Source organism: Thunnus thynnus, chromosome 5, assembly GCF_963924715.1.
Source record: "Thunnus thynnus chromosome 5, fThuThy2.1, whole genome shotgun sequence".
Taxonomy (NCBI): Eukaryota; Metazoa; Chordata; class Actinopteri; order Scombriformes; family Scombridae; genus Thunnus; species Thunnus thynnus.
In genome coordinates, this window is record NC_089521.1 from 11,917,479 (window position 1) to 11,931,486 (window position 14,008).

Sequence of the window (14,008 nt, forward strand, 5' to 3'; positions counted from 1 at the left end):
CTGTAGCATGTACACACACACACACACACATTGGCAAGCACACTGCATGAGAAAATGAAAAATACAAACATACATCTGTAGTGGGAGAGCAGTGACAATATTCATGTTTGTCTAACAGTTCTGCCTCTTTTTGCTTTTATTCTTTGAGGTAAATATCTTTGTTTTTCAGTCTCTTGCTTTGGCTGCTGAGGGCTTGCTTGCTTGCTTGGTGAATTGTTTGGTACATTTAACCAGGGCCGTAGCCAGGATTTTAGAAATGCTGAAGTCATAAGTCTGAGTCCGAGTCCCCCACACCCACCCACCCACCCATCCACTGCCAGGGATTCCGGGAAATACTAAATACTATTAGAGTATTAAAAATACTGGCATCAAAATATAGACAGTAACATCATGTTAGTTTCCTAAAATCCCCAAATCACCAGAAAAAATACAGAGGACATAATATGTTTCCTCAGTGGTATCTACATCCCTGCATTCAACCCCTTAACAAACAGTTTTTCTCTTTTCTTTCCCCTTCAGTAACTTTGAGGGGTTTTTTTTGTTTTTTTTTTAAATCACCTTATTTCACACTGTCTGATCTTCATTTAAGCTATATGATGTAAATGTGTGAAATAGTCAAATCCAAGATTCAATGTTTTTATATAGATGCACCATCGCATCAAAAAGAAATATTATAGATGTCTACTGCATCATTTTACACACCATTTCCCAAAAATTCTGCCTTGCTCTGGTATCTTCTTAAAATAAAGTTCTGTGGGTTCTGTAATGACTGTACCATCAGATGACTGTTTTTAGTTTACACACATTGTTCATGGAGACTATTGAGGAGCTTACAGCACATATTAAAGTTATTCAAATATCAGACAGTAATCTATAATAACAATCTGCAGTAACAGACTGAATATTGTAGTAGAGGGAGGTAACAGTCTTATAATCAACCCCCCCCCCAACCCCCCCCCCCCCCCCCCCCCCCCCCTCCAATTAGAAATCACATTATAATTAAAACTCAGTATTCTGGGAGGAATTCATAAACAGGCCAAGTGGATTCATGGCAAAGTCAAACCTGACAGCTGATTCAGCCTCATTCCTCACTGGAGGTCTACTTTCTTTGGGTCCTTACAAACACCACCCCCTCAGTCTTCAAACAGAGTATGTGCATAGTGTTTCCATTGATCTGCGTCCATTCAAAGCACCCAACATCGAGCTGAGTCTAAACGGAGCCATACAATAAGCCCGTGGCCTCTGTCCCAGGAGAATCACAGGACCAGGGATGACTGTTTGCTGACAGTTGTGTAAAGCTCTTTCCTGCAATCAGGAACAAGGGGAATTAACATGATCTAATTTATTTTTTTTCTTTTGGCGACAGCTGGCTCACGTTTTAATGGATATTCCTGATGATCCCAGCTTCCCCATCTGGAAAATAATGGAGGCGCAACAGCATGTGCAAATCTGCTTTATTTTTAAAAATGTTGGAACAGTTGTTTGCAAGCTCTGAAGTATAGTTGTCACCTTCCCTTCTCCATCTTTACAGTGCGGCAGCATTTCCTGTTTTCCAGGTGAATCAAAGTGCGTGAAGAGTGAGGTATCGAACGTCTTGTTGAAGTGCTCATGTGGCAGGGAGACGGGGGTAAGAGGAAGCTGTTACTGAAAGTGATGATGGGATGGTAACGTGAGATAAAGTCACGAGGGCCAAGACCTGCCTCATCAACCTTTCTCTCTCTCTCTCTCTCTCTCACACACACACACACTCACACACACACAATATTGACATTAATACAAACATAAGCTCACAATGACCTTAAAATAAAATACCCAGCAAGCCTGCAGCTTCCTCCTGTATATCACAGAGACAGATTATCAATCAGCTCTATTGTTTACATACACTTCTACAATCGCTCGCAGCAGCTCCAGGGGCATTTCAAAGAGAAATCTCATTAACACACATATAAACTTACAATTCAGTCTACGCTATACTGTATGAATAATTGAAATGTGCTGCATAGCGAATTGATTTACAGGTTGCTGGAGATAAATCTGGATTCCCGGTGACAAAGGATTGTGTTACATGATTGCGCTGCATCGCAACATCAGTGCAGGAATGGCATTCTCTGGCAGTCATTCATACTAAGACAAAACACCATTCATATCACGTACTGTACATGGCTACGGTGAGCTAGAGCGACCACACAGTGCAGAGCTGGATGGATTAGTAATGAATCACCCAGGGAGGTGGACTGTTGCATCTCTCTCTGGTAACTCCCACATTGTCACATAGACATGATACAACACGGAGGAAATCAAGCTTTGCATAATAATAGATGAGAGAGAAAAACACACAGTTACAACAGCATCGAGGAACCAACCTGTTGTCTTATGATCAGTTTGTGAAGAATAATCAGAAAATAAACATACACATACAGAGGCTACATCACAGATCCCTACCTTTTTTACAGCCAGGAAAGCGCAGCAGCCATATGAACCGTAGGGGCTTTGCTGAGAAATTGGTATTCACCTCATGTCGCACAGCCACGGAGGGGGAGAGAGGGAGAGACAGAGGGAGGAGAGGAGGGCTGGAGCAGTCACTCATCCACAGCCTTAAGTCTGGTTAGGATAAGTCCTCTTACCTGACTGAGCCCGTCTTCACATTGCCATCTGCCGCTCCGCTCCCTCTGAGCCAAAGACCAGGAGCCAAACACCAAGAACCACGTCAATCCCTTTACTGCTCCTCTGTCTGGGAGAAGAAGGATTGTGTTTGCATGTAAGGAAGGAGACAGCAAGAGACGAAGAGAGGCAAGAGGAAGCGTGTGAGGTTAGGAGAGGCAGAATCTACGAATGTGGGTTTTTGTGTCTGTGTGTGAAAGAGAGAGGGAGAGAGAGAGAGAGACAGAGAGAAAGAGACAGACAGAGAGAGAGAGAGAGAGAGAGAGAGAGAGGGGCATAAAAGTCTGATGGGTTTTCTTTTGTTTGTATCCTGGAGGAGAGAGAGATCCACAGGCGGCAGATTCGTCTAGGTATATGCAGCAAGAGGCTGTACGGTAGCCTTGGCAACAGAGCCAGAATGAGGGAGAGCAAGCGAGGGAGCTGGAGAGCAGGAGAGAGAGAGCCTGTGTGTGTGTGTGTGTGTGTGTGTATGTGTGTGTATGTGTGTATGTATTAATCACATTGTGGGGACATGAATCTTTCACACAGTCACGTAAGGGGGACTCACCTCCAAAAATTGATTCCTATAATGTAAATCATTCAACTCTAGAGTTAGAAGATAATGCTGTTTTTTTCTAATTGTCAACAAACCCATGAAAAGACCAAAACCAACAAGACATTTATCCTAATAACAAGTAAAACCTGATATACGTAGCTCACTATGCTGTGCCATATAGAGCACCATTATTGTTAAAAAAACATGTTCCTTCATCACAATGAACACAGGCGCTGTAGTTTATTGTGATTTGACCCCAAATACACCATCCTGCTGCTGTAAATACTCACTGAAATGATATATTTGTGACTTCTTTTTGATTTTCCTTTTCATAAAGAACCAATGAGAGGCACTGACAGGGTAAGGAAGTATTTAGAGGCAAACAAACTGTTGTTTTTGTTTTTGCCTTTTTATGAAATTTGTAAGCAATAAGGAAAATAAAGAATATTATCAGAGTTATCCTTTAAGGTAAGTCTCCATGAATTGATATAAGTCATTGCAATGTCCTCCTAAGTGACAAAAATATGTTTGTGTGTGTGTGTAGGGGGTGGAGGTGGGGGTGGTGGTGGTGGTGGTGGGGAGGGGGGGGTCGGATCATAACACATCACTGAGCAGTGAACACCCCCCACTGTCACCTCCTCTGCTTCCAAGCTGTAGGCTCTGCCACCCACTTCACTCATCACCATCACCCCCCCCCCCTACTCATCATCGCCCAGGTCTGCGCTCTTATTCTGGTGACCATCATTTTTTTGTCATCCCCATGCTTCTCTTGCTTATCCTCTCACACTCTCCCTCTCGCTTCCTACACCCTCCCCCCACTGTTGCTCTCTCTCTCATTCCTTACAACCTCCTGTCATTTCTTGTCTCTCCCCCCTTTTGTGTGTTGTGCTCTCGCTCCCTCCTTCCTGTCCTGCCATATGGTAGCTCTCTGAACTGACCTGCAGAAAACAGCCACTGTCTCATCTACACAAACACCGGGAGCACTAACACACATACTGTACATATGATAACAACCTTAAATGTGGGCCATCTTGGGGAGGTAGAAACAAACGAACAGGTTTGCAAACATTTGCCTATTTACACATCTAGCCCATATGGAGCAACATTAGCATTCACGTAGAGTCGTGTTTCTGTCCACCTGGTAAATGTAAGTCCACTATTCACTCTCCTTTTAGCATTGTTTTGCTCTCCATCATCTCCTTAGGGAAATATCTGGCTATTTAGCAACTAAATGCTCCGCTATGTTCACCAGCTAGTCACTAATTTTGTCTGTCTGCCATTTGGGGCTGGCCAGGAGGTGAACGGAGGGTTTTCAGTCTTCTGCACCTGAAAATGGCACTATGAGAGTGGTGCGAGTGAACGAAAACAGTATATATATCATATATATTTCAAATTATATATGTATGTACATGAGATCATGTACATAAGATCAGTAGAAAAAACTCAAAGCCCCTGGCTCCATTACAAAGCTCTGTGTTGCTAAGAGGAGAAAATGGACACGGCCTCAGCACAACACACACACACAATCTGGACCTACTAAATTACAGCCAAAAAAAAACTACATCAACCAGTGGACTACAAAAACTTAAATGTCATCAATAATATTTAGCACTGAACAGACAAAGCCCAGTGTCAGTTTATCTGGGTGCCGTGACCCCAACCTGGCCATTGAGAGCGGTTGACACACAGACGAACTTGGCAACCCAGAGAAAACAGAATGCGTCAGTTCTGCCAAACGACACGCGGTGGAGACAGAGCAACACTTCCTGCTACTCTGCAGCCTGTGTAAGTTCTTCACTAAAGTAAAAAATCAAATGCCAAAGACTTGACACACTCTGAGACCTAAAGCAGATTCAGTATTTACTAGGGGAGACACTGAAAAAGTACTCACACACTGGAATCAGTGCCGGCACTGGACAGAGGCAGGTTAGTTGTTTCCAGGCTGCTGGTGGCAGCTTTATATTCACCGGACAGGCATTAGTGTGGTATCAATATTCTCATCTAACTACTGGTAAGGAAAGGAATAAACACATTTCCCAAAATGTTGAACTATTCCTCCATTTTTTTACTCACAAAAACTGGGTTGTTGGGTCAAAATGATGCTAATTAAAGCTTAAAGGAGCTCTGATTCCAGTGTGTGAGTATTTTCTACTGTCAGGGATTTATTGTTATCCAGCACCTAAGTTTTTGTGAATGTGCAAACAACTATTCTATCCTATTGAAAAAAATGATATTGCAATGGAGACAGCAAAACAGCCATAACTGTCATAAGCTCTTTAAAAGTCTATTTTTTGTTTTTCTTATTCATACCATTACAGCCAATCGCTAAACTACATCTGGTCTTATGAAACACACTCGCTCTCTCTTTGTTTCCCTCTCCTCTTTCCTCAATATTTATGACCCACTTCAGAGTCCTCTCCTCTCCGTCCATATATCTGTCCCACACATCGTCGCCTTCCCCCCGGTGCAATCAACTAAATGAACTCCTCTGTCCTTCCTTATCTTCTCCTCCTCGTCCCTTTTTAAAATGACCTCACCTGTACACACACACACACACTCACTGCACGCACACACACTTTTTACCCCCTTCACCTACAAGGTCACTGTCACACAAAGTAAACGGTGAGCGTGGAAGCATCGTCTAACCTAATTAATGATACAGGAAAAGAGGTTGATATCCCGTGGCCTTGAGCTGTCTGGCTCTATACAGAAACATCAAGCTGTTACATGACTTCCTCATTTTCTCTCACGGTGATACACATTGACGCCACATTTTTCCAAAGCCATTTTTAATATCGTGTTTGAATTGAAAGGCAAATGAATAGCAGTAAGAATAGTTACTTCCTGGAAAATGAGAGTGAGAAGGCAGAAGCTATAAAGAAGATACTGAATATAACATTATCAACACTATCAACACGGTCATTTGTCAAAATATAAAAACAACCCAATAAAAATCTCAGTGTATGTTGAAGAGATGTTGGAGAAGCAGCGTTCCTCGGGTTACAAAGGGAGGCATCTAGTGGTCCCATGGCTCACTGCTGGTCTCTTTATGAATGACTAGTAGCCAGCTGAGTCTTGTCTAATTAATACATGCCTCTGGAGAGCATCAGTGATATTTACTGTGTTGAGTTTTATGTAACAAGCTAATTGGCCTACAAACTTTCCTGTCTGTTCCCAGACCGATGCCAATCTCAGATTTGACTGTGACTCATCATATCACATCCAGATGAAGACAGTGGCTTCCAGCCTGCCTATCTGGAGCCAGAAAACACAGTCTAACACCGACAGACAAGCTAATCTCGCCACACATTTGCATCGGAGGGAATCAGGGAGCTGTAAAGTGTTCAATTGATGACCGCAGGCTGCTGCAGTCAACTTGTTTCCTGTTGACTCACTGTGATATTACAAGACGTTAGATCTGTGGGGAAAAAGTGTTTGCTGGAGTGCCAAATGAAATATAGGGAGAAATATTCAAGTATAGGTTCAAGCACAACCCAAATCAGATATTGCAGTTGAATGTAAAAAAAAGCCATTAATTGTCACTGATATAGTCCTGACACTATACAGTACTTTACAGAATGCACTGTGTATTTACCAATTAAAGAAACAAATTAGGAACTTAGGCAAAAAAAAGATGTTATTGGTCATTTGTAACATTATGGGAAATATTGCATCCAGTATTTCATGTGGACTAAAAGTCAGGATACTTACACATTGCCTTTAAAGTCTTTTATCTTTATCTGTCTTTTGTGAGTCCCCAACTTAATGGCGGTGCAATATTAAATTGCTAGAGTACCACTTTAATGAAAATCTGAAAAATAGTTCTTGAATAAATGATGCAGTCCCAGTAGCAGCTACTGGTCAGTTTGGCAGGATGACACCACACTTTACTTAAGGGGGACACAAAATTGTGAGTAATGTGTACATAATAAAGAAGTAATGATCAGTTGCTGGTTGAAGGTTCAAGCGTTCAGTAAGAAGATTCACACATATCTCTGAAGTAATCATTAGACATTTAAACAGTGTTTAGACATCTGCTGTTACTGTATCATCATCTATTACTGTGTATTGATTCAGAGTTATTCAGTAACTGTGTGACTTGTCTGCTAGATTCATTAATTTGCATTTAGTTCCCGATTTGCTCCTCACTTATTTCTGTGGTTAACTACTGCAAACTTTGTGCACATTATGGTAAAATAATGAGATCATTCTCAGGCCTTGACTTGACAGTAAATAGTCACAACACCTCCCCCAGTTCCTGTGCAGTTATATAAAATATGGTAAATGGACTGTACTTGTATAGTGCCTTTCTAATCTTCCGACCACTCAAGGTGCTTTTTTTACACTACGAATCACATTCACCCATTCACACACATTCATACGGCTACCATGCAAGGTCCCAACCTGCCCATCAGAGGAAGCTAACCTACCATTCACACACATTCATACACTGATGGCACAGCCATCAGGAGGAATTTGGGGTTAAGTGTCTTGCCCAAGGACACATCGGCATGTGGACTGGAGGAGCCGGGAATCGAACCACTGATCTTCCGATTACCTCCTGAGCCACAGCCGCCCCAAAAAATACTTTGACATGTCTCTGTTGCCTGAGGACCAGAGATGTGAACTAGACTTTGGTGTATATCATATAAGGAGCATCATGCAAAGTCTAATTACACGCTTGATAAGATGAAAAAACAACATAAACCATCTAGAGACCAGCATACTGTTGCGTCATGTACAGTAAAACCAGAAGAAAGAGTGAGTGGTATGGTATGTGATGACATGAGAGGGTTAATAATGTGATTATGTGATACTGGAAATGAAGAGTTTTTGTGTTTATGTGTGAATGAGTGAATGTGAGTTGCGTGCGCTTGCTAGGCCGACAGTATGTATTTGCAGGATTTTTTTATGCATCCTATTGTAGCGACTACATGCTAGTTTGTGTTTTCTTTGACAGAAAAAGAAGAGCGACAGTCTGTCTGAGACTAATCTGGTTCAGCAGAAAATACTGAGAAATCAGATGTCTTTAATAGAGTTTTTAATGGCGTGTGCAGAGATAATGTTTTTACAGTGCATCTCCGCCCTCACTGCAGGGCTTTGTCACACAAACTGTGCATACCCCACCTCTGCTAGTAACCTCTTTTTGACGTTGTATGATTACACCGAGAGACAAAACTTCAGATTGGACCGTTTCAAACACTAGATTAGGACTCCCTGTTTACTCCAATGTTCAAATCTAAACAACAAACTCCGACAGCGAAGATGTAAACAAACATGTTCATGGGTCATAGCAGCAATTATGACCATTTGCTCAACATAAACAAACAAATGAGACAGAGAGTTATGCAGATGGAGAGATGGGAATGTCCTGCTCTGATAGTGGCTGGCTAGTGACAGTATTGCACAAGCATAATTAGAAACTCTGTTTTCCCCAAATCTAAACACAAGTTTAAAGAGAAATATCCCTTGTACAATCTTTATTGTAACAGTTTACAGTCAAACACAGGGCCTGTGATCCGTGCTTAGTGTGTAATGTGCAAAGCCTCCGTGGTTCTGTGAAATGGAGAGATAGAGGAAGTGTGTTTAAACTGTGAGAGCAAGAAAGAGGCAGAAAGCGAGTAGCAAGGGGAAGTACAGTAATATCAGCAAGAGTGGGGTCACTGGCAGGACAGCCATAACGTGGACAGTACTGTAGATGACATGATTAGCTGTGTTAATGTCTGTGCTGTAGTGTTTATGTGTTGTAAAATAGGTCTGAATTTCCCATTTTGATAGCCTGTAGCCAGAGGGCAAAACAGAAATAAGGCCTTACAGTAAATCCCTTGTATTTTAACAAAAACCTTCTACATGCAGAAATTGAATGGAAGCTCCATCACTAATCTCCATAAAACTAACCGCACGGATCCTATCCGACCAGGTCGTGACCTCCTGATTAAAATACAACCAAAGTGCAGCTCCCTCCTATCAGATTTGCCAGGTTTGCATTTTCCCTGTGCAGATGAAAGCTATGTATATGCAGTAGCAGGTTTCGTTTTTGAGCTAGTTGTGCCATGGTCACCAACAAAATAAACTAGAAAAATAACGTTGCCATTCAAATTAATATATATACACTATATACTTAAATATCTTGCAACCTGAGGACAGAGTTAGTTGAATTTATCTAGAAATATTCAAAACCTTTAAGAAGAGAGAAACTCTACAAGAGAAGACAAAGTAGATGGAGGGAAAAAAAGACCTACATTCTGTTGTATTTGGGTGCATATACCATGACGAGTTTATAAAGTGGAGAAGAAGAGAGAAGAAAGAAGGAAAAAAGTAAATGGGCAGCAGGTTTGGGGGGAATAATAGAGTGCAAAATTCTGATTTATACACAACATACACATGCAATATATTGTAGTGTTTAGTGTGTGTGCTGCTGGGTTTGTGTAATATGTGTGTGTGTGTATATATATATATTATATGTACAGTGGTGCTTCAAGCTGCAGTTCCCTTCAATGGCCACTAGATGCTGGTTCCTAAAACAGTGTTGAAGTCAGCAGAAAAATCATCCAAATGCTCTTCTGAACACTTTTTTTCCACAAGAATTTTTCATCTCATTGTTTCTTTCACTTATTTTAATGTGTGTGCTGGTGGTAATTTTGTGAATCATTGTTCCACCAAGGAAATACTTAATAAAGTTCTGAGTTGAAGATGGTGTTGGAGGTATCTCTTCCTTTCACACTAAAAATCAGACAGTCAAATATCACAGCACAGCAAAATCTTAATGAGTAATGACAATCCAGCATGTACTGTAGCATAATGTATATATATGAAGAGTGAGAAAACACTGTACATAGCAGGAGTATTTCCTTGGGAGTTGCCTTGTAATTAAAGAAGAAAAAAATCTTAATACACAGATCTTCAAACGCTGAGTCACGCTTTTTTTCCTCTTTTTTTTTTTTTTTTTTTAAATGTCATGACACTTCAAAGGCGATGGTCATTATCATTTCACAGATAACTGAGGAAAAGGTGGAGTTCACTTGGGTTGGCACACTTAAACATCCTCCCAGTTAACTGCGAACAGAAGTCAAGAAATCTCATTTGTGTATCTGACGTCAGACATTGTGTTACCACATTTAGACATGAGATGGTTAACACTAAGAGCAAAACTTCGCCCTAAGATTGAGCTTCATATTTATTTTTGATACAGACTTGTCCTCAAATAACCTATACACACCATCTTCAACTGGAACACATCTTTATCTCTCATAAAAAATTCCAGTATGAGTTTGTGGCTGACAGCCAACACATGTAACCATTTTGGCTTAATTAGGAAATTCCTCCATTGTCTTCTTTATTTGGTCTGGAACTTGAAATGTTTTAGTTTCTTTCCTGCTTATAACTTCTTTGAAGGAGAGCAAACATTCAAAGGATCACCTTTTCAGACTGATGTTTGAACTTGAACCGGGTCACTGTGTGACTCATTGTGCTATTCTTTGAAGCTTTTCCCAGCTACTCTGATAAAATATGTAACCACAATATACAATCAATCATCATATAGATACAGTCTAATGTAATCAGACCCATTTTCTTTTTCTCCTTCTTTTCCTGGTTTAGTCTTTGACTTTTGAAATACAGAAGTGAACATGACAAAAATGAAAAATGCCACAGTGCACACAAACCTATAACTACTAAGACTACGGGTTAAGATGCAATCAGATGACCTTTGTTTCATGTTATAACCTATCTATTCCTCTGTTTCCTGTCTCTCTCAACTTTTGAATAATGGCGAACAATTTCAGGGCAATTTTTAAAGTCATCCATGTGCTTGACTTATGTGGAAAAAAATATGAAAAAAAAAGGTCAACAGGTAGTGAGTCCATTCAGACAAATTAACAGCATTCATTAACAGACGCTGTCACCGAACATGACTAACTGTGACCTTCATAATTCACCTGAATACACAATTCCCATAAACTGGACCTTGTCTCTTTGTAGAATTATAATTGGTCTGATTTCCATTAGCTACTGTATGTCTTGTTTAGAATATGTCAACATTGTTTGCACTTACCTGTATTGGTGGACAGGAATGGAGACTAGGTCATGTCAAATACAGCAAAAGAACAAAGACAACATTCATTTGTATTAGGTTTGCATTATGTGAATGAAATACAATGTCTGTTTTATCTGTGTTTGCACTTCACGTTATGGGCTGTGGGCGAGTAAAAGTGAAATAAAATAAATGTGACAAACTTGTACACCTATTCCAAGTACACAGCGGTCATGCAAACTTCATAGCTTGATAGCTGTTTTAACTGACTGAACATCAAAGGAATAGTTTGACATTTTGGGAAATGTGCTTATTTGCATTCTTGCTGAAAGTTAAATAAGAAGATTGTCTGTCCGGTAAATATGAAACTGCAGCCTTAAACTGATTAGCTTAGCTTAGCATAAACACTGGAAACAGGGGGAAACAGGGGGAAACAGCGTGGCTCTATTCAAAGGTAACAAAACCAGTAATTAACCCGTTATATCTTGTTTGGAGTGGCCACCATAAGGTTGCCAGGCAAGCAGGGGAGATCCCAGGAAGTCGCAGCACCCACTGTTGTTTACCTCTGTTTTGTCTCTTGTTGTTTACTCTCCTTGTGTTTCAATTCAGTGTAACAAATAATCAAAGTGTAAATTCATTCTGGTTCTGCTTTATTTAAATGTCTCTTATTTCATTGTGTGGAAAATTAGTAGTTATGTTCAGTAGGCTTTCTCTAAAAGTGACAAGATAAAGATGATACCAAAGATGTACCAAACCACACTAGTATCATAGCCTTCAAGCTGTGATCTATTCATAGCAGGAAGTTACTGGTTAAACCATTGTCATCACTGTTCACATCTTGTATAGGCCTAAATATAGTTTTTGATTCCTGATTCATATTTATGCAAGAGATGGACTAAATTATGTATAAATGATTGCCACAAGGATAAGATCCTGATAGGGCAATTACAAGTAATGTTCTCCATTATTTGAGAAGGGGTCCTCGACCTTTTTGTGGGGACTGGCAAGCTAGCTAAGAGCGGGTCTTATAACCAGACTGAAGCTAGTTTGACAAACAAACAAATGCATTCAGTCAAGATAATCTGTCAAAATAAAAAAAATAATATCTATATAGTTAATTTATTTAATCCTATAGTTCAAAAGCAAGCCTTGGTTAGCTTACTGTTATAGTATGTTAAAATGATGTTGTAATACACATGTATTGATGAACATGTCAAAACCATGGAGCATTAAGAAGAGGGAGAAAGAGACAAAGAGGCACAAGGTGTGCGTGTGTCAGGAAGTGAGAAACGGGCAGCGTGCATATATGGACAGAAGGTGAGAAAAAACTCCATGTAAAATTAAGTGCACCACTTACTCAGTAATTCAAGTATATTAACAAGTAATCCGTTCTAGTGTGTAAGATCAATATCAGCAACAGACAGAGGATGTGTCTTTTTTCAGTTTCTTTTAGTCTACATTTTTTGAGGCTGACAGGCAGAGAAATGCTTCATGGAAGTATGTGGTCAGGAAGGGCAGAAAGGTTTGAAGCAGGGATGACGCATTTAAGTTAATCATGTCCAGTCATCTAATTTCGCTACTGCATAAAATACTACAAACCAAAAGTGGTGCTGCTACTGAATGAGTAGCACTATATATACCGTATGAGCACACTGTAACTTCAGTTCACTCAGACTGGGATGTTGGTGTCTCATAGGTTTAAATGGTGTGTGCATATTTATTTATTCATGCAGATAACATGACATTTCTTCCCTCAGCCCGCACACTATCAGTATCATCTCACACATGAAATTACTTGACTCTTGATCTCTTGACAGAGCCGGTGGGGCGACAAACAGAAAAAAAAAAAATATATACTTTATATGGCAGCAAAAGCACAAATGGAAAGAACAGGCCTGCAGAAAAAAACAGACATGCTGCGACAATCCCCAGAGGATTACATAACATTTCCTTGGGAATGGTGGGTCATAGTGACCAGTTCATATCAGCTCTATCTCTATTAGCAATCATCAGCAGGCCTCTTGTAACAGCCATTATAAAACAGTCTGTCACAAAGCAGTGGCAGCTTCGGCATCCAGTCTACTGTTTAAAGGTCAAAAAAAACACCCGCTCAGCGCAGCACATTTTTAGCAACACAGTGCAAGTCAAGAGGTGTTAATGTTACATGCAACCCAGCAGAGCAGTTCACAGTTATAAGAATATTCACTTTTACCGACACTTTAAGCGATACTCCACCCATTTGTCTTTTGAGTAACAAGCACTCACCCATTGCAGGCTTGAACAGTGGCTGTAAAAAGTGTATAGCTTGCATGTTGTATCCCTGCTCAAATTCTCAAAGTCTGTTGCAATGGTGACCCAGTTTCACTGAGAAAAAAGAAAAAAAGTATCAAAACATGCTTAAAAACGTCTCAAAATACTATGACAGAGAACCCAACTCTCCAATGTACATCCATATTGTACAGTTTTTACAATGTAGGCCTACCATATTCCATTTTTTAATTCACTTCTCTCTGTCATCATGCTTCATCTATCAAACTTCAATGCAGCAATGTTCAATGATAGAAAATGCAGCGTTACACAAGGTACTTTAAATTGTTAGTTACATATCTCTCTAGTCTGGTTACAAACCTCACTACATGTCAGCTGTCTTTCAACCATTCAAATAGAGTTGGTTGCGCTAATTGATGCCTGTTGGAAGAACAACATCATCTCACTGTGACAAAGCCAGAATTGCCACAAAAATGGCAACAAGCACGGATGAAACCAACACAGCTGTACAG